The sequence below is a fragment of the Elephas maximus genome, chromosome 2 (assembly GCF_024166365.1).
Source record: "Elephas maximus indicus isolate mEleMax1 chromosome 2, mEleMax1 primary haplotype, whole genome shotgun sequence".
Taxonomy (NCBI): Eukaryota; Metazoa; Chordata; class Mammalia; order Proboscidea; family Elephantidae; genus Elephas; species Elephas maximus.
In genome coordinates this window covers 67,401,002-67,423,076 of record NC_064820.1, presented here as the reverse complement: position 1 = coordinate 67,423,076, position 22,075 = coordinate 67,401,002, and positions in this window count along the sequence as shown.

Below are 22,075 nucleotides of genomic sequence, written 5' to 3'. Positions count from 1 at the left end.
TCTTTGCAAAGTTAATCTTTGTTAGATTAATTCAATTAAACCAATACTGACGTAGTGACTACACGGTGACAAGCAGTGCTGAACATGGCAGATATGCTGATCCCAGCCCTCAAACTGCTCGTCTTCTCCCAGTAATTTGTGCATGATGTTATTATGATGGATTGCCATCCAGTCAATTCTTGAGTATAATAAAAACCTTTTAATAACATATTACCATATTCCTTATTTGTATTCAAGTTGCCAGGCACTTCAGCCACCTCATGCCCTCTCTCTCTCTCTTTCCCTCTCAGGAAAGACCTTCTATTTATGTTTGACTCATTCTCTAAGTCACTTTGAAATCCAATTTTTGTCTCCCAGGTACTCAAGCACTTAACATGATCTGATTTGCACACTTAATGAGGTGTTCTCCAGTCCACCATCCAAATCAAAACATGAGATAGGACTGAGGCAGTGTGACCTATGCAATGCCACATGCCATCACAGCTACATGCTTTAGCTCAGCAGACTCTGATTTCCAACAAATGGTCCTTGAAATTCAAATTGATCATATTTCCAGGGAAATTCAACAGAAGCCATGTAACTCTGACCTGTATCTCCCTGAGGACTGACTTAGAGTCAGAGGTTCAGCTGACCCCAGGGTCGCCTAACCTGCACAAGAGACCTACACTAAGACAGAAAAGAAAAGAAAGAACCAAAATAAGAAAAACACAGAGAACACACATACCTATGAGCATTTACAGAGGTACAGGAAATTTTGTTAGTATACAAATACGTGGATTTGATACGTGGCTGGCCATGCAGTCCAAGGTCAGCCAGGAATGTGTTCTCTGAGCCTTCAAATTGCAAGCTTTTATCACTTGCTTTGTATATGCATTGTCCAGATATGCAAATTAGTACTTGTCTATTAGCCAAGGCCATTAACTAAATCACTTCTTCTGAAAATCTTAACTTTAATTAAAATTAAACACACAGCCCTCCAGCTCTCCACTGTATTTCTTTAAGCTACGGATGTTCTTTTCTGTCGGCCTCTGTTGCTATGAAGTGCTTACGTATTCCATTTTCTTGCCTAAATCTGGGATGCTTAAGTGTTTGTCTTCGGTGGCGTAGTGGTTAAGTGCTACGGCTGCTAACCAAAGGGACAGCAGATCAAATCAGCCAGGCGCTCCTTGGAAACTCTATGGGGCAGTTCTACTCTGTCCTATAGGGTCGCTACAAGTCAGAATCGACTTGACGGCACTGGCGTTTTTATTAGCAAAAAAGTTTTAGTATTGTATAAATAACTATTCAAATTTAAAGAAAGCACTACAGATGCTATACCGAATCCCTAATAGGAGCTAAATCTAGCAAAATATACAAATGTAACAAAATTTTTGATGATACTGTCATCACGGAAAAAGAGGGGCATCCCCCAGCAACTAAAAGAAGAGACATTTTTACCAACATTTACAAAAGTTTCATCTCCTTCATTGTTGTTGTTTTTAGGTGCCATAGTCTCAGTTCCAACTCATACGGACCCTACATACAACCGAAGGAAATACTGCCCAGTCCTGTGCCATCCTCACAATCGTTGCTATGTTTGAGCCCATTGTTGCAGCCATTGTGTCAATTCATCTCATCGAGGGGCTTCCTATTTTTCACCGACCCTCTACCTTACCAGGTATGATGTCCTTCTCCAGTGACTGGTTTCTCCTGACAATATGCCCAAAGTATGTAAGATGAAGTGTCTTCATACTGTTAAATGAGTGTTTGCTCTACAGTGAGGACAGAGCTTTGTACGTTATACATCTCACCTGTTCTTCTTAATAAAGCTATGAAGCAGGTATTATACCCCCAACTCACAGAAGAGGAAAACTGAGGCTTAGGGAGGATAAGCAAATTGCCCAAGACGACATAACTTAATATGTTACAGAGCCAAGATTCAATCGCAATTCATCTCACCGTAAAGCATGTGAGAACCACAGAAAAACCACAGGCAGGTGATTAAGTTGTCACGAGCACTTGAGGTTAAGCAGACCTTACATTAAAAAGGTAAAGCAGCTAACTCCTCTTCCCCTTAAATGAAACAAACCAATTGCCATTGAGTCAACTCCATCTCTTGGCAAGCCCTTGTGTGTCAGAGTAGAACTGTGCTCCATAAAGTTTTCAGTAACTGAACTTTCACAATTAGATTGCCAGGCCTTTCTTCCAAGGCACCTCTGGGTGAACTCAAACCTCCTACCTTTTGGCTAACAGCTAAGTACATTAACCCTCTGAACCACCCAGGGACTCCCCTCTTTCCCATTCCAAAGCAAACCACACCCGCTGCCGTTGAGTCAATTTCGAATCATAGCAATTCTATAGGACAGAATAGAACTGTCCCATACGGTTTCTAAGGAGTGCCTGGCAGATCCTAACTGCCAACTTTTTGGTTAGCAGCTTGAGCTCTTAACCACTGCGTCACCTAGGGCACCTCTTCCCTGCAGGAGCTTATAATTTGGGACAGAAATCGTCTCAGAATGTGTCTCTTATATCAGAGGTGGATTTCTAGCCCCAGGTTAAGCCAGAGCAACAGCCACCTTGGTGCTTAGACTTGCCACTTTGGCCTTTACAGCTGTTCATTTTTGGAATTTCACTTTGGTACTAATAAGCCGCCACCTGGAAATTCCCACTGTGTTTATTATTGGAATGTGCTGTGGTGTTGAGGATATAGGCCAATATCTCACATGGCTTCCCTTTAAAACGACTCAGAGCAAAAATTTTTCTCAGGCTTTGTGCCAGAAAAAACATATTCCTTCCTAAGCAACTGGTATTTTTTTTGTGGGTGTTGTAAACCTTGTGACTGATCATGTTTCCCTTTTTGCTTTGACAGCTAGGAAGCTTAAGGCCAAGCTTAACAGCAGACCATGAAAAGTTGTGAGAACATAATGATATGCCTCATGTACCAATAATTTCCACTGCCTAATGATTTTTCCTTTTTAATTTATTAAATTTTTTCTCTCCTATGATATTTTATTGTAGGTGTTTATGTAATCCTTTTCCAACACTAGGAAATAAATAGAGGCATTTGTACAATTTACCTATTTCTGTGCCTAATAGAATCTCTATTTGCAATTGGAATGAATAAATAGCCCCCAATTAGACAGAGAGCTCCTCAAGGGCAGGGAAATGTCTTATTCATCTCTGTATCCTTAGTACACTCTTCTTGGAATGTAGTCAGCACAGAATAAACAATTATTGAATTGAATTTTGAAATTTTCCCAGAAAATCTTTGGGGGATTCTGAGAAATTATTTAAAATCACAAACTGCTATCTTAACACTTCAGTCCTCATTACATAATGGAGTTTTTTTCTTTATATTCATACTCTCATCATAAGCAGAAATGACACTGTTAGAGTAGAGTCCATGTCTTAAAATATCAGCACCCCTAACAGAGCATCCATAACAGAGTGCCCTTAACACTGCGTCTCTAACGCTCTGCCCCTAGCAGAGGATCCCACATATCATGGGAGTGTAATAGATGTTGAATAAACGTTGAAAACTGAGGATCTTATTGTCTCTTGCACACAGATGTCAGAAAATGCTTTCTTCTGAGTTCCCCGTTTTTTTCTCCCCAACAATCTACGTGGAAGAGGTGGTGCATTAAAAGCTAAGATGTTAAGGCCAGACAGACTTATGTTCAAATCCTGACTGTGCTACTAACCAGCTTTTCAACCCTATCTTTCTTCAGTATTTAACCCCTCAAAGCCTCCATTTCCTCACTTTTAAATGGTGATTAATCATTATACTTCTCTCATGAAATTGTTGTAAGGATTTAACGATATAATGGGCTCAGTGCAAGTAGCCCAACACCTTGTACATTGTGAGCGCTCAGTGAATGGAGGCTGTCTTATCCATTTTCTTATATTCACTCTGTGATAAAGCATCAAACATCCACCATTAAAACACCATTAGGGAGCTGAATTATACTTGTGATCAAACCACCCTAAATTTCTGATCCCTGACATCATCTGAAATGTACTCAGTCCACCCTTCTGTCCCATATCCATCCGTCTAAGTTTTCACTCACCTCTCTGCTATGTAGAGTTGCTGTGGGGAGGAACAAGAGAGGACCAGGGTTCATTAACAGATAACTTCAAATCCTCTTAACATACTAGGAATAACTGAAAAATGACAGGGCTTCTCAACTGTTTCAAAGATACTGAGAAATGGGATTTGAATTTAAAGCAAGTATCATTAACCAGATTGAAATATATGGGAACTTCACGGATGATTTCTAAGAATTAAATTTAGAAAAACACACATTCTTCTAAGTGAAGCATGGACTGAATTTATGCATTAGCAATAACTCTTTGCTTTGAAAGTAAATCTCTTCAGAGTGATGACAATACAAAAATATGTTTGCATTTAGTTTAGTGTTCATGAAAGATATTGCATGCTTACCTACATAGAAGTCAAGCTCTCAGGCTTAGAAGTCAGTGATTAGCATAATCTTCCTACTGAAACCTTGTCCTCAAGTTACCACAAACCATCTGGGCCCTGTGTATGCTCCATCTGTATGCAGGGACAAGAGCATGATATTAGCATCGTGGCTACACAAAGACCAACTTTGCATTTAGAGACAGGAAGAAGGATGCACAATTTCCCAATGACTTGTGTATTGGGGCCTCCTGAGTACAGAATTGTGTATCCCTGGAAATCTTGATTTCAAAGTCATGAGCGCCATCATCCGGGCATGCTCTGCTGTTCCCCACACTGGGAGGCAAAGAACTCATGTTCAGGCTTTTCAGGTCCATCTCAGTTTTCGGGAGCCAAATAGTGTTTTGTATATCTGTCTTCCCACCCCTCACTTGAAATGCAGGATTGTCCTCTTGCTCAAAAACAGCACAGCCCTTTGTTGTTTTCCACCTACAGTTATAAACGAGCAAACCACATCCTGTACCTATGAGGAGCCTCAACATGAAACATAGAGAAATCCATTTGAGCTGGCAGTACTCCTCTTGGATAGTGATCTAAGCGGAAATATCTGTCTGCTGTAACAAACAGCTTGTATCTGAGAATTTATACTCGTGGTCTTATATATTATAGGATTATCCTATATCTCACAGGAAATCAGTGTTCACATAGTAGGAATAGGGGCATGGGCTCGAGTCAGACTGCCTGGATTGGAATCACCGTATGACCTTCAGCAAATCACTTTCCTCTCCTTGCCTCAGTTTCTTTATCTATACAGAAGTGATAATGACAGGACTTTCTTCAGATGGTTAAATTAATTATACATATACATTCTTATTACATAAAGGACTCGTAACTCTGCCTAGCATGCATTAAGAACTCAATAAATGTGAGTTAATGTCAAGACAGATCCAGCTAATGGTGCACCATCTTCAAGATCCTTGTCGTGGCTGTTGTGTCAATCCATCTTATCGAGGGTCCTCCTCATTTTTTTTTTTTTTTAATGTGAACTACACTTAAGTTTTACAAGTGTTTACTTTGTTCCCTCAAATAAACATCAATAGAATTCTGGCAGATATAAAACTGCAAGAAATGAACCGTTTTTGTCCAATTACTCTGAAACAAAGATCCTGCCAAAGTGCAGCAATATGAAATTTTTTTTTTTAATTAAAAGTCAGGCAGCAAGTAATTTATTATTTTCTTTCCATCTTCTTTGTCTTTTTTATTGTACTTTAGATGAAGGTTTACAGAAAAAATCAGCTTCTCATTAAAAGATTAGTACACATATTGTTTTGTGACATTGGTTGCCAACCCCACGACATGTCCACACTTTCCCCTTCTTAACCTTGGGTTCCCTATTACCAACTTTCCTGTCCCCTCCTGCCTTCTAGTCCTTGCCCCTGGGCTGGTGTGCCCATTTAGTCTCATTTTGTTTTATGGGACTGTCTAATCTTTGGTTGAAGGGTGAACCTCAGGAGTGACTTCATTACTGAGCCGAAAGGATGTCCCGGGGTCATACACCTATAGTTTCTTCAATCCGTCAGGCCAGTGAGCCTGGTCTTTTTTTTGTGTGTGTGTGAGTTAGAATTTTGTTCTACATTTTTCTGCAGCACCATCCGGGACCCTCTATTGTGATCCCTGTTAGAGCAGTTGGTGGTGGTAGCTGGGCACCATCTAACTGTGCTGGACTCAGTCTGGTGGAGGCTGTAGTGCTTGTCGTACATTAGTTTTTGGACTAATCTTTCCCTTGTGTCTTTGATTTTCTTCATTCTCCTTTACTCCGGATGGGGTGAGACCCGTGGAGTATCTTAGATGGCTGCTTACAAGCTTTTAAGATCCCAGATGCTACTCACCAAAGTAGAACATAGAACATTTTCTTCATAAACTATGTTATGCCAATTGAGACAGATGTTCCCCGAGACGATGGTCCCCACAGCCCTCAGGCCAGTAATTCAGTCCCTCAGGGAGTTTGGCGCTTCCATGACCTTACCTTGGACAAGTTATGCTGGCTTCCCCAGTATTGTGTACTGTCTTACCCTTCACCAAAGTTACCACTTATCTATTGTCTATTTAGTGTTTTTCCATCTCCATTCCACCCCTCCCTCGTAGCCATTAAAGATTGTATCTTTTTGCGTGTAAGCCTTTTCATGAGTTTTTATAGTAATGGTCTCATATAGTATTTGTCCTTTTGTGATTGACTTATTTCACTTAGCATAATGCCCTCCAAGTTCATCCATGTTGTGAGATGCTTCACAGGTTCATCATTGATCTTTATCGTTGCGTAGTTCTCCATTGTGTGTACGTACCATAGTTTATCTGTTCATCTATTGATGGACGTCTAGGTTGTTTCCATCTTTTTGCTGTTGTGAACAACACCGCAGTGAACACGGATATGATATGTCTATTCGTGTAATGGCTCTTATTTCTCTAGGATATATTCCTAAAAGTGGGATTGCTGGATCATATGGTATTTCTATTTCTAACTTTTTAAGGAAGTGCCAGATCAATTTCCAAAATGGTCATACCATTTTGCATTCCTACCAGCAGTGCATAAGAGTTCCAATCTCCCCATAGATTCTCCAACATTTATTATTTTCTGTTTTTTTTAATTCATCCCCGTAATGTCGGGGTGAGACGATGCCTCATTGTGGTTTTGATCTGCATTTCTCTAATGGCTAGTGATCATGAGCATCTTATCATGTGTCTGTTAGCCTCTTAAATGTATTCTTTGGTGAAGTGTCTGTTCATATCTTTGCCGGTTTTTTAATTGGATTGTCTTTTTGTTGTAGAGGTATTGTATTTTCCTATAGATTATTCGGAGACTAGACCTTTGTCAGATTTTTCATAGTCAAATATTTTTTCCCAGTCTGTAGCTTCTTTTCACGCTTTTGGTGAAGTCTTTTGATGAGCATACGTGTTTAATTTTTAGAAGATCCCAGTTATCTAGCTTATCTTCTGGAGTTTGTGTATGTTGTTAGTTATGGTTTGTATCCTGTTAATGCCGTGTATTAGGGCCTCTAGTACTGATCCTATTTTTCCTTCTATAATCTTTATAGTTTTTCGTTTTATATTTAGGTCTTTGGCCCATTTGAATTAGTTTTTGTGTATGGTGTGAGGTAAGGGTACTGTTTCATTTTTTTGCAGATAGACATCCAGTTTTGCCAGCACCATTTGTTAAAAAGACTGTCTATTCCCCATTTGATAGACTTTGGGCCCTTGTCAAAGATCAGATAACAGTAGGTGATAGATTTATATCTGAGTTCTCAATTCTGTTCCATTGGCCAATGTATCTGTCGTTGTACCAATACTAGGCTGTATTGTAGGTTCTGTACTACTATAGTAGCTGTATAGTAGGTTCGGAGGTCAGATAGTGAGGGTCTTCCTACTTTATTCTTCTTCTTCCATGGTGCTTTACTTACTTGGGGCCTCCTCCCTTTCTATATAAAGTTAATGATTAGTCTTTCCATCTCTTTAAAGAATGCTGTTGTTATTTGGATTGGAATGGCATTGTATTTGTAGATTGCTTTGAGTAAGGTTTCCCTCATTTTTGACCCTCTACTTTATCAAACATGATGTCCTTTTCTAGCAACTGGTCTTTCCTGATATTAGATACTGTTACTATTTTGTTAGACACTTCATATACGGTTAAAAATCACAACAGTGTAGACATGGATATTATCCTCTTCAGCTGAGGAAGCTGAACTCAGACAGTTAACAGCCATGACTTTGTGGTAGCAAAGCTGATATGCCCCTCATCTGACTCTAAAGCCAATGTGCTTTCTGTTTTACCACATTACCTCTTTAAAAAATTTTTTTAAACTAAAGCCATTGATTTCCTACTACATTTTTCAAATGTCCACATTTGAAAGATATTTTTACAGAAGCATAACACCTTGTCCTATTAATACCCTTCTTTTTGTGGAAGCAAGTCTTAATGGCTTAAGACACGAAGACCAGCTTTTCACTCAGACATAGAGGCAAAAAGGCTCTGCTCACCGTCTTCGCACAGGCGCTCAGGCTGAGAAGGCAGCCACCACCTCTAAAATTACAGGTCACTGTGCAGAGGGTGAAAAAGATTCTGGTTGATTCACATTGGGAGCTAAATGCACCAGCCCAGAAATGACATGCATCACTTCTCACAATTTATTGACCAGAACTGATCACATGGCCCCACCTAACTACAAAGCAACCAAGAAGTACAACCCTATCACAGACCTGGAAAAGGGAAAAAACAGAAATATTTATGGAAAAGCATTAAATACTACCGTAAGACAACATCAGGCAGTCGTTTGCTGAAGCAGAGTTCTTCTAATTAAACAGGATTTAATTTTTTTTTTTTTTTTTTTTTTAAGGACATATCTCCACAACCCATCTGTCATTTCATCATACTGTGGTGACTTGCATGTTGCTACGATACTGGAAGCTATGCCACCAGTATTTCAAATACCATGAAGGTCATCCACAGTGGACAGGTTTCACTGGAGCTTCTAAACTAAGACAGACTAGGAAGAAATGCCTGGCAATCTACTTCCAAAAATTAGCCAGTGAAAACCTTATTGATCACATCAGAACATGTTCTGACTCACTTGCTTTGAACATGCCATCAGGAAGGATCAATAGCTAAAGGAAGACATCATATTTGGGAAAGTGGAGAGCTACTGAAGGCAAAGGAGACCCTTGGTCACACGGATTGGCACAATAGCTGCAACGATGGACTCAAATGCGCCAGTGATCATGAGGATGATGTAGGACTGAGCAACACCTCATTATGTTGTACATAAAGTCAGCACAAATTGGAGTTAACAGCAGCTAACTAACCCTATGGGGTGGGGGTAGTAGGGATGAGGAATGGGGAGAAAGGCCAGAGGATGGATATGAGCTTCATTTCCTACGTTCAGGAGAAAGACATGACAAATTCCCCAAGCCCAGGCAAAAAGTAACATCAAGGATGCCTTGGCGCTCACAAGAGAAGTGGGTAACTAAGGAGCCACCACAGATAAAATAAAGAACCTAAATATCCAAGGAGTGCCTGGTGAACTCAAACTGCTGACTTTTTGGTTAGCGGCCATAGCACTTAACCACTACACCACCAAGGTTTCCAGCCAAAATCTAGTCACCAATAGAAAAGGACAAAAATAAAACGGAGACCAGGAATTATCTCAACAGCTACTATAAACAATTTGCTCGTCTAAGTGCAGATGTTTGTTTTGTTTGGCTGAAGGGTATCACTGTTGTGGTTAAGACAAATCTGAACTCCAGTCACCACCCGTGTGAATTTGGAAAATTACTTAAACCTAACGATAAAATAGGGATTATGACAAAAGGTTATTGTGAGAATTAAATAAAATACCGCATAGAGAACACTTAATGTAATGCTGGGCACATAATAAACACTTTATAATTGCCATAATTTTTATTTTTATTGCTGTTATTATGGTCATAAAATATCAAAAGCCAAAGGGAGATATGGCCCACTACTGATACCCAAATATTTTTTATCTACAACAATAAATATCCCGTATATAGTTGTAACCGCCTTGTTCCTTAGTGTATAAAGACTCATAACTTCAACATTAAGTGCAATGATTATTGTTGTTAGGTGCCAATGAGTCAATTTTGACTCATAACAGCCCCATGTGACACAATAGAACTGCATCATAGAGTTTTCTAGGCTGTAATCTTTAGCACAGCAGATTCCCAGGTCTTTCTCGTATGGAGTCATTGTTGGTTTCGAACTACCAATCTTTTAACTGTTATGCCACCAGGCTGTAGGTTTTTCATAGATGCCTACATCTATGGTAGCTGGATGGTATGGATTTTTTTCACATACTTTTTTTGCATCTATTGAGATGATGGCATGGTTTTTTTTTTTTTTTTTCAGTGTGTTAGAATGGTGGATGACATTTATTTTCAAATGTTAAACTGACATTATATTCCTAGTCTAAACTCAGTCATGATGTATTATATTTTTATGTAAATTGTATTTGATTAAGATTTTCTGCATCTGTGTTCACAAGGAATATTGGTTTAATGTTTACTTCTCTCGTAATGTTTTTGCCTGGTTTTGATATCATAGAATGATATCCTTAATTTTATGAAACAAGTTGTATAGACACAGCATTGTTTCTTCCTTAAGTGTTTGGTTGAATTTAGCAGCAAAACCTCCAGACCTGGAGTTTTCTTTGTAGGAGTTTTCTCTATAGGAATTTCTCTTTTTCAAGGGAGATAGCGGTTCCTTACTTTTTCTTTGCCACAAATTCAGGTCATATAAAATGTTCTCCTTTTACAGAAAATGAAAGAATTAAACCGGGAAATGTGACGCTCAGAAGATTAACTCAATTTTCATTTTCATAAATTGGAAGTCCCACTTATATTTTGAAACCATCTTTTATTCCCAGTTTTCTATTTTTAAGCTATCCTTATTTTCACTAATTTCAATCACCGTGGGATATTTTTAACACTTTAAAATATTTCTGGTATGTTTATATTGCACTTGGAATACACCTTCTCCTCACTTACTGACTATCTCATTATTCCACATTTCTAGTTTACAGCAATAGTAAAAAATGTACTATTTGACTATTTTGCACATTAATGACATCTACAGTAATGAATGCCAAAGTGCAATACAAGAGTCACACTGGCTATGATGGTTAAGCTTATGTGTCAACTTGGCTGGGCCATGATTCTCAGTGATTTGGCAGTTATGTAATGATGTAATTTGACAGTTTTGTAATGATGTAGTCATTCTCCATTTTGTGATCCGATGTGGTCATCCTCTATTTTTGCATAACACTGATTTTCACATAACGACCTGGTCTTTGGAACTTAACCATGTTGATAAGTGAGGAGTGAGTGTCTAACCTTCAAACTGAAAAAAGTCTTAGTGATACTGTCTTGAAATCTCTTCTTTTTCTACCTGATGAGTAGACATAAAGAGGTGTTTCACACAAGATAACACAGTTAGGGGCAGAATAAAAGCCAAAATCTACCTCTCTTTCCACTAGACCATTGGCATATTAAGGAATCAGCTATTGGTCCCAACTGAGTGCCAAGCACTGCTCTACACGTTTACTGTAAAGCTATTTTTTCTTGCCCTAGTGAGGCTCCCAGTCTAATGGTGCTGTCAGTCATGATAACAGGTAATTAGAATGTCAGTGGAAAATGCAACCGTGGAGGTGTATACAGGCTGCAATGAGATTAGGATAGAAGTGATTTTGTTGTTATTGCTGTAATCAAAGTCATAAAGTATTTTTCTCTTTGAATTTTAGACACCAAGCTTTAATCTCACTTCTTAAGTATTACATACAGAAAAGTATGTAAATAATTTTCAAACAGTGAACAAATCCATGAAATCAACACCCAAATCAAGAAACAACATTTTCAGCACCTGAAAAGCCCCTCTCCAGTCACACAAGGCTCCAAAGACAAGGATTGTTGTTGTTGGTTGCTGTATGTGGGCTCCAACTCATGCCGACCTTATGTATCACAGAATGAAGTGTTTTCTGGTCCTGTGCTATCTTGATGGTCATTGCTATGTTTGACTCCATTGTTGCAGTTATTGTGTCAATCAGTCTCACTGAGGGTTTCCATCAGTTTCATATCTTGGCAGTTAATTTTGACTGTGGAAATGGGAAAAGTCCAGAAGGGGTTATATAAGGTGACTCCCAGTCCATTGTTCTCTCCATTGCACCATATGTCCCTCTTGTTAAAACCTTCTAAAAAACCTTCTAAAATTTACAGTTTCCTCAGATATCTCTTCTACATGATTAAACTTGGAATTATGGTATACTATAAAATGTATATATTTGTATAGGTAGGATGACCCATGTTTCAAAGATTAAAAAATACCGTCAGGGAGTTTTCACTTTACAACACTACCTGAAGTTGTAAAGTTTTCCCTTTACAACCTTTTAGATGCTTTTAGAACCACAACTTGGATTATCCTTTAAACAATGGCAAATGCAACATCTACAAGTTTCAAGGCAACACATTGAGAACTCTAGTTATCAGATATAAAGAGTCATACAGCATTTGGAGATAAACGTTTAGAGTTTATCTTTCAAAATATTTAAAATCAAGAGATAATTCATCAATGAATAAAACAGAAGCCTATAATAACAGTTAATTCTATACATCTTTTTCTGCCCCCTCCCCCCAAAAAAGTGAAGACGTAATTTTATCTCTAACATAGAATGTGATGGGAAAGTATAGATGTTCCTTGGGAAAAACGATTCTGACAGCAAACTTATTGAAGAGACTCTGTTCTTAGAGTCCTTCCACGGGTTCCCTTTTTCCCTGGTTTATCATCTTTATGATATCGTGATAGTTCATCTCTCGCTACATGAAGAGCTTTAGTCCTTTGGGTTTGGTCTTTTGGTATGTAAAGTGTAAAAAATGAAAGAAAAAATAAAAGGAATATCTAATGTTATGAAAATCCTTGTGACCAAAAATATTTGGAATATTTGAATTTTTACTCTAGTAAATGTATTCTAAGGTTGCAGTGAATGCCAATCCTAATTAATTGAGTATTAAATTAATTCATCATGTAGATAAATGTTTATTTTAAATTAACACTGGGAAATGAACATGTGGAATGCGAATATGGGTTGAGAGTACAAGAAAAAAAGTATTTCTGAAGAGAAGTCAGTTTGACTTCTACTGTCTCTTGGTTATATTTCACAGAACCAAATATGCCTTTCCTTCCTTCATTAGGACTTTTCATTAAAAACAAATCTATGATGCTGGACAAATTTCATAATCCCATAGCTCAAATAATTAGCTAATGAGTCATCAAAACCAGATAGCATTGTATAGAATTTGTGTCAAAATTCTAGAACTGCCTAATTTTATCCCACTCATAAAAAAACTCATAAGCCCCCATTAATGATGTCGTTTTGGTTGAGGATAATATATTTGTGGATTTGATAAACATATGAATTTTCTTTTGTCCTATAGGTATCTCTAGCTTCATAAAATATCTGTACTATTCAAAAGCTGGCTGTTTGACAATTTTCTTTACAATTATGGGAATTATTTCTTTTATTTCATTTTGTTCGTGCCTCGAAATTGAGTGGAAAACATTTTGATGCCATTGGATTAGGGTTATTTTGGAAGGACAATCTGTGTTGCTTCAAGCTCCAGAACAACATTGAAACCTACAGAAAATGATATATCTATTTCCTTTCAGATATTCTGGCTCCAATCTCTGGCAGTTCTACTCTGTCCTATAGGCTCACTATGTGTCAGAATCGATTCAATGGCAATGGAATTCTGGCTCCAAGAAAGAATCCTTAGCAATTCCTTAAAGTTATAATTCATACCAAACTTTTACCTTTAGAAAGTAGTACTTGGCAAAAATAAACCCATGAACTAGGACTGTTTGAAAGAAAATGAAACAGATCTCAACACAATTAAGCCGTGGATCTATAGTTGTGATCCTGCCACATCCCACCCGCCATCTGGTCCAATTTAACCTGTTGCTGTTGAGTCAGCTCTGACTCATGGAGACCCTGTGTGTGTCAGAGTAGAACCGGGCTCCACAGAGTTTTCAAAGGCTGATTTTTTTTCAGAAGTAGACCTCCAGGCCTTTCTTCCAAGGTGCCTTCGGGTATTCTCAAACCACCAATCTTTCACTTAGCAGCTGAGCACATAAATCATTTGCACCTCCCCTAGTAGCTTCAGAATTCACCATCAAATTTTCTCCCCTTCTGAGCATGAAATCAATGGCTCCCAAGTTATAACTTGGCAATTATTACCCTTCCTCTTCAGTGTTATCCCAACATATTGCCTCTATGTTAACCACTGAACATAAGGAGCAAGCCTTCCCAACCCAAGGCAGAGCAGCTATCAGGCTGCCCAGGAAGCACTGCTTCCTTATTCTTCTCTGTCAGGGAGGTGCCTTTTAAAACTCTTTCACTCCAGCCATCAGGTACAATCACTGCACTTCCAGGCACCTTTAAGTCTTGTCTGTGTACATAATGATGAAAATAACACCTTTGAATAAATCTACGAATTGAGTGAGCACAATCTGAAAATGGAATCATTCAATCAGATTATTCCCAGCCATTTTATTAATTAGTACAGTAGGTACCTTAGCACATATGTACTCTTGGCAGGCAGAATTGAGAACACACAATTCTGCAAAATAAATGGTTTAAAATTAATGGCTAAAAAAGTGACTAATCATATACTCAGGACCTATTCATAGAGCACAGTCCTGTGTAGAATCTGAAAAGTCTTTAGTTCTCTTAAAATAAAAATCAAATTGTCCATTATTCTAGAGCCTTAGTAGGCACAATTTTTAAATGGGCTGATTAGGGCTGTGCTTTCAGGCTAGGCCAAATATATACATACGTATAAACATGGCTGTTCTGAAGTCCCTCTTGCACAGTTATAAATTTACAGTTCATTATGAATTCTCTAGTAGGTCATAATTAGCTCTGTGGAAGCTTATTTTTCTTTCTGCCTGATGATTACTTGACTGAACCCAAGTCATACTAAGATTTGGTAATAATATAATGTGCTTTATACTGAGCCATCTGCTCAAAAGTTGCTTCAACTTTCTCTTTCTAAGGCCTCGAATAATTTGAGATGAGAAAGAAGGAAAAGAACATGATTCTGGTCAAGACTATTCCTGTCTGGCTCTCACTTTACTATTTATTGACTTCCCCGTCTACATAAAACCTATATAAATAGGGCTTTCTTTTCTCCTACATGGAAAGAATTCGTGTCATATTTTACCCAAATTTGTTGGTGAACTCACTCACTCCATTCACTCCTCCCCACCTGAATGGTCAATCATAGCAAATTCAGATACAGCAGAGAACAAAGAGAAGAAATTAAACTGTCCACAATTTCCTGCTGCTATTCTGGAGTTAGAAAACCAAAAGGGAAGAACATGATCAGCATTTCTCAAGCTGAAAGAGCTGAAGAAAAACTTCAAGCCTAGAGTTGCAATAGTGAAGGATTCTATGGGAAAAATACTGAATGACACAGGAAGCATCAAAAACAGGTGGAAGGAATACAAAAACTCACCAAAAAAAAAAAAAATTGATCAACATTCAACCATTTTAGGAGGCAGCGTATGATCAAGAACCGATGGTACTGAAGAAAGAAGTCCAAGCTGCACTGAAAAAAAAACTGGTAAAAAACAAGGCTCTAGGAATTGATGGAATACCCATTGAGATGTTTCAACAAATGGAGGCAGCGCTAGGAGTACTCATTCGTCTATGTCAAGAAATTTGGAAGACAGCTACCTGTCCAACCAACTGAAAGAGATCTATATTTGTGCCCATTCCAAAGAAAGATAATCCAATCAAATATGGAAATTGTCAAACAATACCATTAATATCACACACAAGTAAAATTTTGCTGAAGATCATTCAAAAGCTGCTGCAGCACATCAACAGGGAACGGCCAGAAATTCAAGCTGGATTCAGAAGAGGCCGTGGAACAAGCGTTATCATTGCTGAGGTCAGATGGATCTTGGCTGAAAGCAGAGGATACCTGAAAGATGTTTACCTGTGTTTTACTGGCTATGCAAAGGCATTAGACTATGTGGATTATAACAAATTATGGATAACACTGCAAAGAATGGGAATTCCAGAACACTTAATTGTGCTCATGAGGAACATGTACAGAGACGAAGAGGCAGTTGTTCAAACAGAACAAGGGGTTACTGTGAGGTTTAAAGTCAGAAAAATGTGTGCCAATGTTGTATCCTTTCACGATACTTATTCAATCTGTATGCTGAACAAAAATCTGAGAAACTGGGCTGTATGAAGAAGAATGAGGCATCAGGATTGGAGGAAGACTCATTAACAACCTTCATTATGCAGGTAACACAACCTTGCTTTCTGAAAGAGAAGAGGACTTGAAGCACTTACTAACGAAGATCAAAGACCACAGCCTTCGGTGTGGATAATGCTTCCATGTAAAGAAAACAAAAAATCCTCACAACTGGACCAATAAGCAACATTATGATAAAGGGAGAAAAGAGTGAAGTTGTCAAGGATTTCCTTTTACTTGGATCCACATCAACACACATGGAAGCGGCAGCCAAGAAATGAAACAACACATTGCATTGAGCAAATCTGCTGCAAAAGACCCTTTTAAAGTGTTAAATAAGCAAAGATATCACTTTAAAGACTAAAGTGCTCCTGACCCAAGCTATGGTGTTTTCAACCACCTCATATGCATGCAAAAACTGGACAATGAATAAGGAAGATCAAAGAGAACTGACACCTTTGAATTATGGTGTTGGCGAAAAATACTGAATATACCATGGACTGCCAAAAGAATGAACAAATCTGTCTTGGAAGAAGTATAGCAAGAATGTTCCTTAGAAGGATGGATGTTGACACTTGGTCTCACATAATTTGGAGGTGTTATCAGAAGGGGTCAGGCCCTGGAGAAGGACATCATGCTTGGTAGAGGGTCATTGGAAAAGAAGAAGACCCTTAATGAGATGGATTGAAAGAGTGGCTGCAACAATGGGCTGAAGCATAACATCGATTGTGAGGATGGCTCAGGACCAGTTTATGTTTCATTCTGTTGTACGTAGGGTCGCTAGAGTCAGAACAGACTCAATGGCAGCTAGTAACAACAACAACAATTTACTTTGCAGCATTGTGGTAAATAAATAACAATTACATTTGATATGATTACCAGGACTAGTGTATGTCTTAAAAATATTAGCTAGGGTAGTAACAGAGCTTCAGACAGTAAATCAGAATTCACCTCCATGGTGAAGATGCCATACTTTCCTCAAGAAGTACAATTTACAAGGCTTATGAACTTTATTTTGTTTAAGTAAATTAAATTTTGAACATTTCCCTTTTTTGTAGATGGTTAAATATTCAAAGGAAGATCATTCCTCTAAAAATTGCTTATAGAAGTAGTTTGTGATTCTTTGATAAACAAGCAACACATTTCAAATGTGTTAAAATGTTTGAAATACATTGAGTAAACACTGAATTTCATTCTGAGCTAGCAGCAACACTCATCTCCCATGATTATTAAAAAAACATGCAGCATAATAAATTGACATATGCTGAGCAAAATCTTATGCAAATTTTGATATTTCCTGAATAGTACAAATTGAAATGTGGCCTCTTGTTACAGCAGTTAATTTACGGGCAATGTTCTTAGGAAATCTAGCACATCATAGATTATGACATATTTAAAATAATAACTTGTAATTTCTCTTATTAAAGAAACCATATAGAGAGCTTAGAATAAAAAATAAGAAAGATAAACCAAATAAGAAAATAAATAAGAAAAACAAAATCTTTTTTTATCTAACCACTCAAAGATAATCACAGTTAATATTTTGTTGACTATTGTTACCATCGTTTTTGCAACATAGTTTAATATCTTGTTCCAAACCACTTTCCTATCTGTCAAACTGTTCCTGAAAATAAACAGGATCTCCCTTTTTCTCTAAATCATTTCCATCTGTGTGTAAGAAAGCTGTTGATATTTTGTATACCTATTTTGTAAATGGACACCTTGCTAAATTCTCTCATTAGCTGTAATTTTGTTTCAATTACTTTTCCTGCCTTTTCCAAGTAGGCAGTTGTATCATTTTTTTTAAATAATTTTCTTTTGCACTATTTATATTATTTTCTTATTGAAATATCCATAATTTGTCAAATGAGAGGAGTTAGTAACCTTCAGTATCCTTGTGAAATTCTTATCTTTTACTGATTTCAGACAAATGATTCTAGAATTTCTATTAAGTTTTTTTTTATTATGCTGGCTATTGGTTTCAGATAATGACTTCAGTGAGATATCCCATGTCTGCTAAGATATTATTAAAATCAGAATTCATGTTTATCTAAAGTCTTTTGGACATCTACTAAGATGTTTTTAGTTTGACTTTTTGATAAATTATAAATATATTTTCTATTACTAAAGCATCCTTGGAATCCTGAAATTAACTTTTATCACTGTACTTTATTACCTTTTTAATATAGTGCTGGAATCCACTTGTGTTTTGTTTAGTATTATTAGTTTGTTTTTAGAATTGTAAAGACTTTTTCTAAAAATAACTTTTTTTAAGTATCTTACATTTTCTTATTGCAAAAATACTACTTTAATATTGCAAATTATTAAAATAACGATACATAGAAAGAAAAAGGTAGAATTCTCTCACGACCCTCCAACTGCCCACCCCCCACCCCACCCCCCGCAGGAAATCATCACTATTAATTCTTTGGTGCATTTTGAATTTAGTTAATTTTCTATTGATGAATGTTTAGATGATTTCAGTGTTTTGCTGTACAAACAGAACCTCAATGAACATTCTTCTAAGCATGCCTTTGCATACAGGTAGGAATCCAAAAAAACCTACTGCAGTTGAGTTGATTCTGACTCATAGTGACCCCATATGGTTTCTGAGGCTGTAAATCTCTGTGGAACCAGACTGCCATACCTTTGTCTCTTGGAGCTGCTGGTGGTTTCAAACTACTGGCCTTTCAGTTAGCAGTCATCACTTTAAACACTGCTCCACCAGAGCTCTTTTATGTAGGTATACTTATATTAAATAGATTCCCAGATGGGAATTTCTGGGTCAAAAGTTTTGCAAGTGTTATATTTTAATAGATATTCAGGTATTTAACAGTTCAAGATTATTATATTTTCATGGTAAATTCGCTCTCAGATAAAGATTAAAGACTACAGCCTTTAGTATGGTTTACCTCAACATAAAACAAAAATCTTCACCACTAGACCAATAATCAACATCAAGATAAATGGAGAAATATTGAAATTGTCAAAGATTTCATTTTCTTGAATTTTTTTTATTTTAGTTCTTTCAACTTGAGAAATGCCGAGCATGTTCTCCCCTTTAGATTTTCTGTCTCCATGTCTTTGCACATTTCATTATAATACTTTACTTTGTCTTCTCGAGCCACCCTTTGAAATCTTCTATTCAGCTCTTTTAGTTCATCATTTCTTCCTTTTGCTTTAGTTAGTCTACATTCAAGAGTAACTTTCCGAGTCTCTTCTGACATCCATTTTGGTACTTTCTTTCCTGTCTTTTTAATGAACTCTTGCATTCTTCTTGTATGATATCCTTGATGTTACTCGACAACTTGCCTGGTCTTCAATCATTAGTGTTCAGTGCATCAAATCCATTCTTGAGATGGTCTCTAAATTCAGGTGGGATACACTCAAGGTCATACTTTGGCTCTCATGGACTTGTAATTTTCTTCTGCTTTGATTTGAACTTGCGTATGAGCAATTGATGGTCTGTTCCACAGCAGGCCCCTGGCCTTGTTCTGCTGATGATATTGAGCTTCTCCATTGTTTCTTTCCACAGATATAGTCTATTTGATTCCTGTGTATTCCATCTGGTGAGGTCCACATGTACAGTCACCATCTACATTATTGAAAAAATGTATACACTTTGAAGAAGTCATTGGTCTTGAAAATTCTATCATGTGATCACCGGTGTCGTTGCTATCACCAAGGCTATGGCATGGGCTTGGTTTTTATTTATCCTTCTCCAGGTTGAAATCTAAGGGACCTGGGAAATTCTCAGTCATTATCTTATTTATAGATCCTTAGAAAGCTCATAGAACCTAGGACCTCTGCTTATAGTTCATAATAATAATAAATAAAACAACCCTGGTTTAATTAGGACATATAAGCAAGCATCTATAACAGCAATATGAGAAAAGTACAATAGAGGCCCAAAGTACTGATTTACAAAGAACTGAGAGAATTCAAAAAAGGTTATTTATCTTCATCAGAGATGACATTTAAAAGAGATTTAAAGAATCAGTAGGTTTTTAACTAAAGAGGTGAAAAGAGTGATGGAAAATACTCAGAAGAGAGAATACACAGAGCATATTCAGAAACTGGCAATTTGGATATCACGTAAAGTAATTACAAAAGATTAAGGGGAGATAGGTTGTAAAGATAATGAAGAAGGTGAAATGTTAGCGTGAAAGTCCATGTAGCCAAAGCTAAAAACATATTTTATCTGAAAAGCTACAGGGAGCCATTGAAGATTCGAGAGTAATGGAGTGGCTTAACTGGCTATTTACTTTGGAAAGGCCATCATTCCTGAGGTATGATAAGTTAAAGAGGAAAGAGATGGAATGGGTGGAGACCACTCAAAAGGTAATCTAAATAATTACATCAAGAAGTACTGAGAGCTTAACCATAAAATCTGCAGCTTTGGGATTGGAAACCTAAAAAGCCAAACCTGTTGCCGTTGAGTTAATTCCAACTCACAGTGACCCTGTAGGACAAAGTAGAACTATCCTATAGGGTTTCCAAGGAGTGGTTGGTGGATTCATACTGCTGACCTTTTGGTTAGCAACAGAAATCTTAACCACTATGCCACCAGGGTTCCTTGGGATTGAAAGGGTGAAGCCTATTATGAAAGAAGTTGCAGAATTTAATTTCTGCAAAAGCTTTTAGTTCCTTCAGTTCTTGCAATCTTTCTGGCTCCTCATCACAGTTCTGAACTCTGGACTTCTTATTTTGTATAATGTCTACTTGTTGTATTTTCTTAGCTCTTGTTAATCCAGCTGGTTTTTACACACATCCGGCCCTCATCTCTACTCTGAAAGGAACACAGGGCTCTGATTTGCCTTCCTAGATCTGACTTATGGCCTTGCTCTGGTCCTTGAAAATATCTAACCCTTAAATTTAGACTCCCTAAGTAACTCACATCCCAATGAGACACTGAATCATAAAAGAATTGGGGAGGTGAAAAATAATTCAAAGGGAAGAAATGAAATGAAAATAGGTGATAATTATGAGAAGAGAAAGAAGGAAATATTTGGAGGTTTACGAATCTTATACCCATTTAAGTACAGGTTGTATAAACCTCTGCATGTATAAATTTGACCTTTACTGAAAGATGTCGAGTGTCTGATTAACCCAACTTACTGTGCCTCTTTTAGTCAAGAGCTTTCTTTTAAGCAAGATTTACATGCTAGATAATGCCAATAAGCTTCAGAGACTGGATGTTCTCCATGATCACAGTAAATTCTTTCTCAGAGCCATTGATACTCCAATCTCAGAGTGCTAATCAGGATGCCCCACTTGTCCTCTCCACAGGTAAGCAGTGTGACACCAGAATCATTTCTAAACCTATTAGGACCTCCCTGCTTGGAATTACACAAATGGTGATATAAGAGGCCCTTACTTCATATAAGCCTTGTGGTCAGTTTTCTGAAAACACTTTCAGTATAATTGTGACTAATCACCCAAAGGGAATCCCCACCTGTCAACAAAAAAGGCTCATAGAATTCATTTGCTTGAAATTTAGCATTACTTACGTAGCAAAACTTTTACCTAAACCACATCTGTAAGTTAACTGGACAGGTATAAGCATTAATCCAGTCAAGTACATTGAGCCTATATCTTTCACAGGTAGTAGAATAAATATGGGTCATATCCATACATTAAATTTTTTATTATAAGGTTTTTTACATCCTGGTAGAAAACCATGCTTTCTTCTCTAACCCTTTAAAACCCTTTGTGGTCAAGTCAATTTTAATTCCTAGCGACCCTATAAACCAAAAACAAAACCCATTGCAGTCGAGCTGATTCCAGCTCATTACAACCTTATAAAAAACACAACCCTATTAAAAAAAAAAAAAAGTAGGTATATTTAATTTG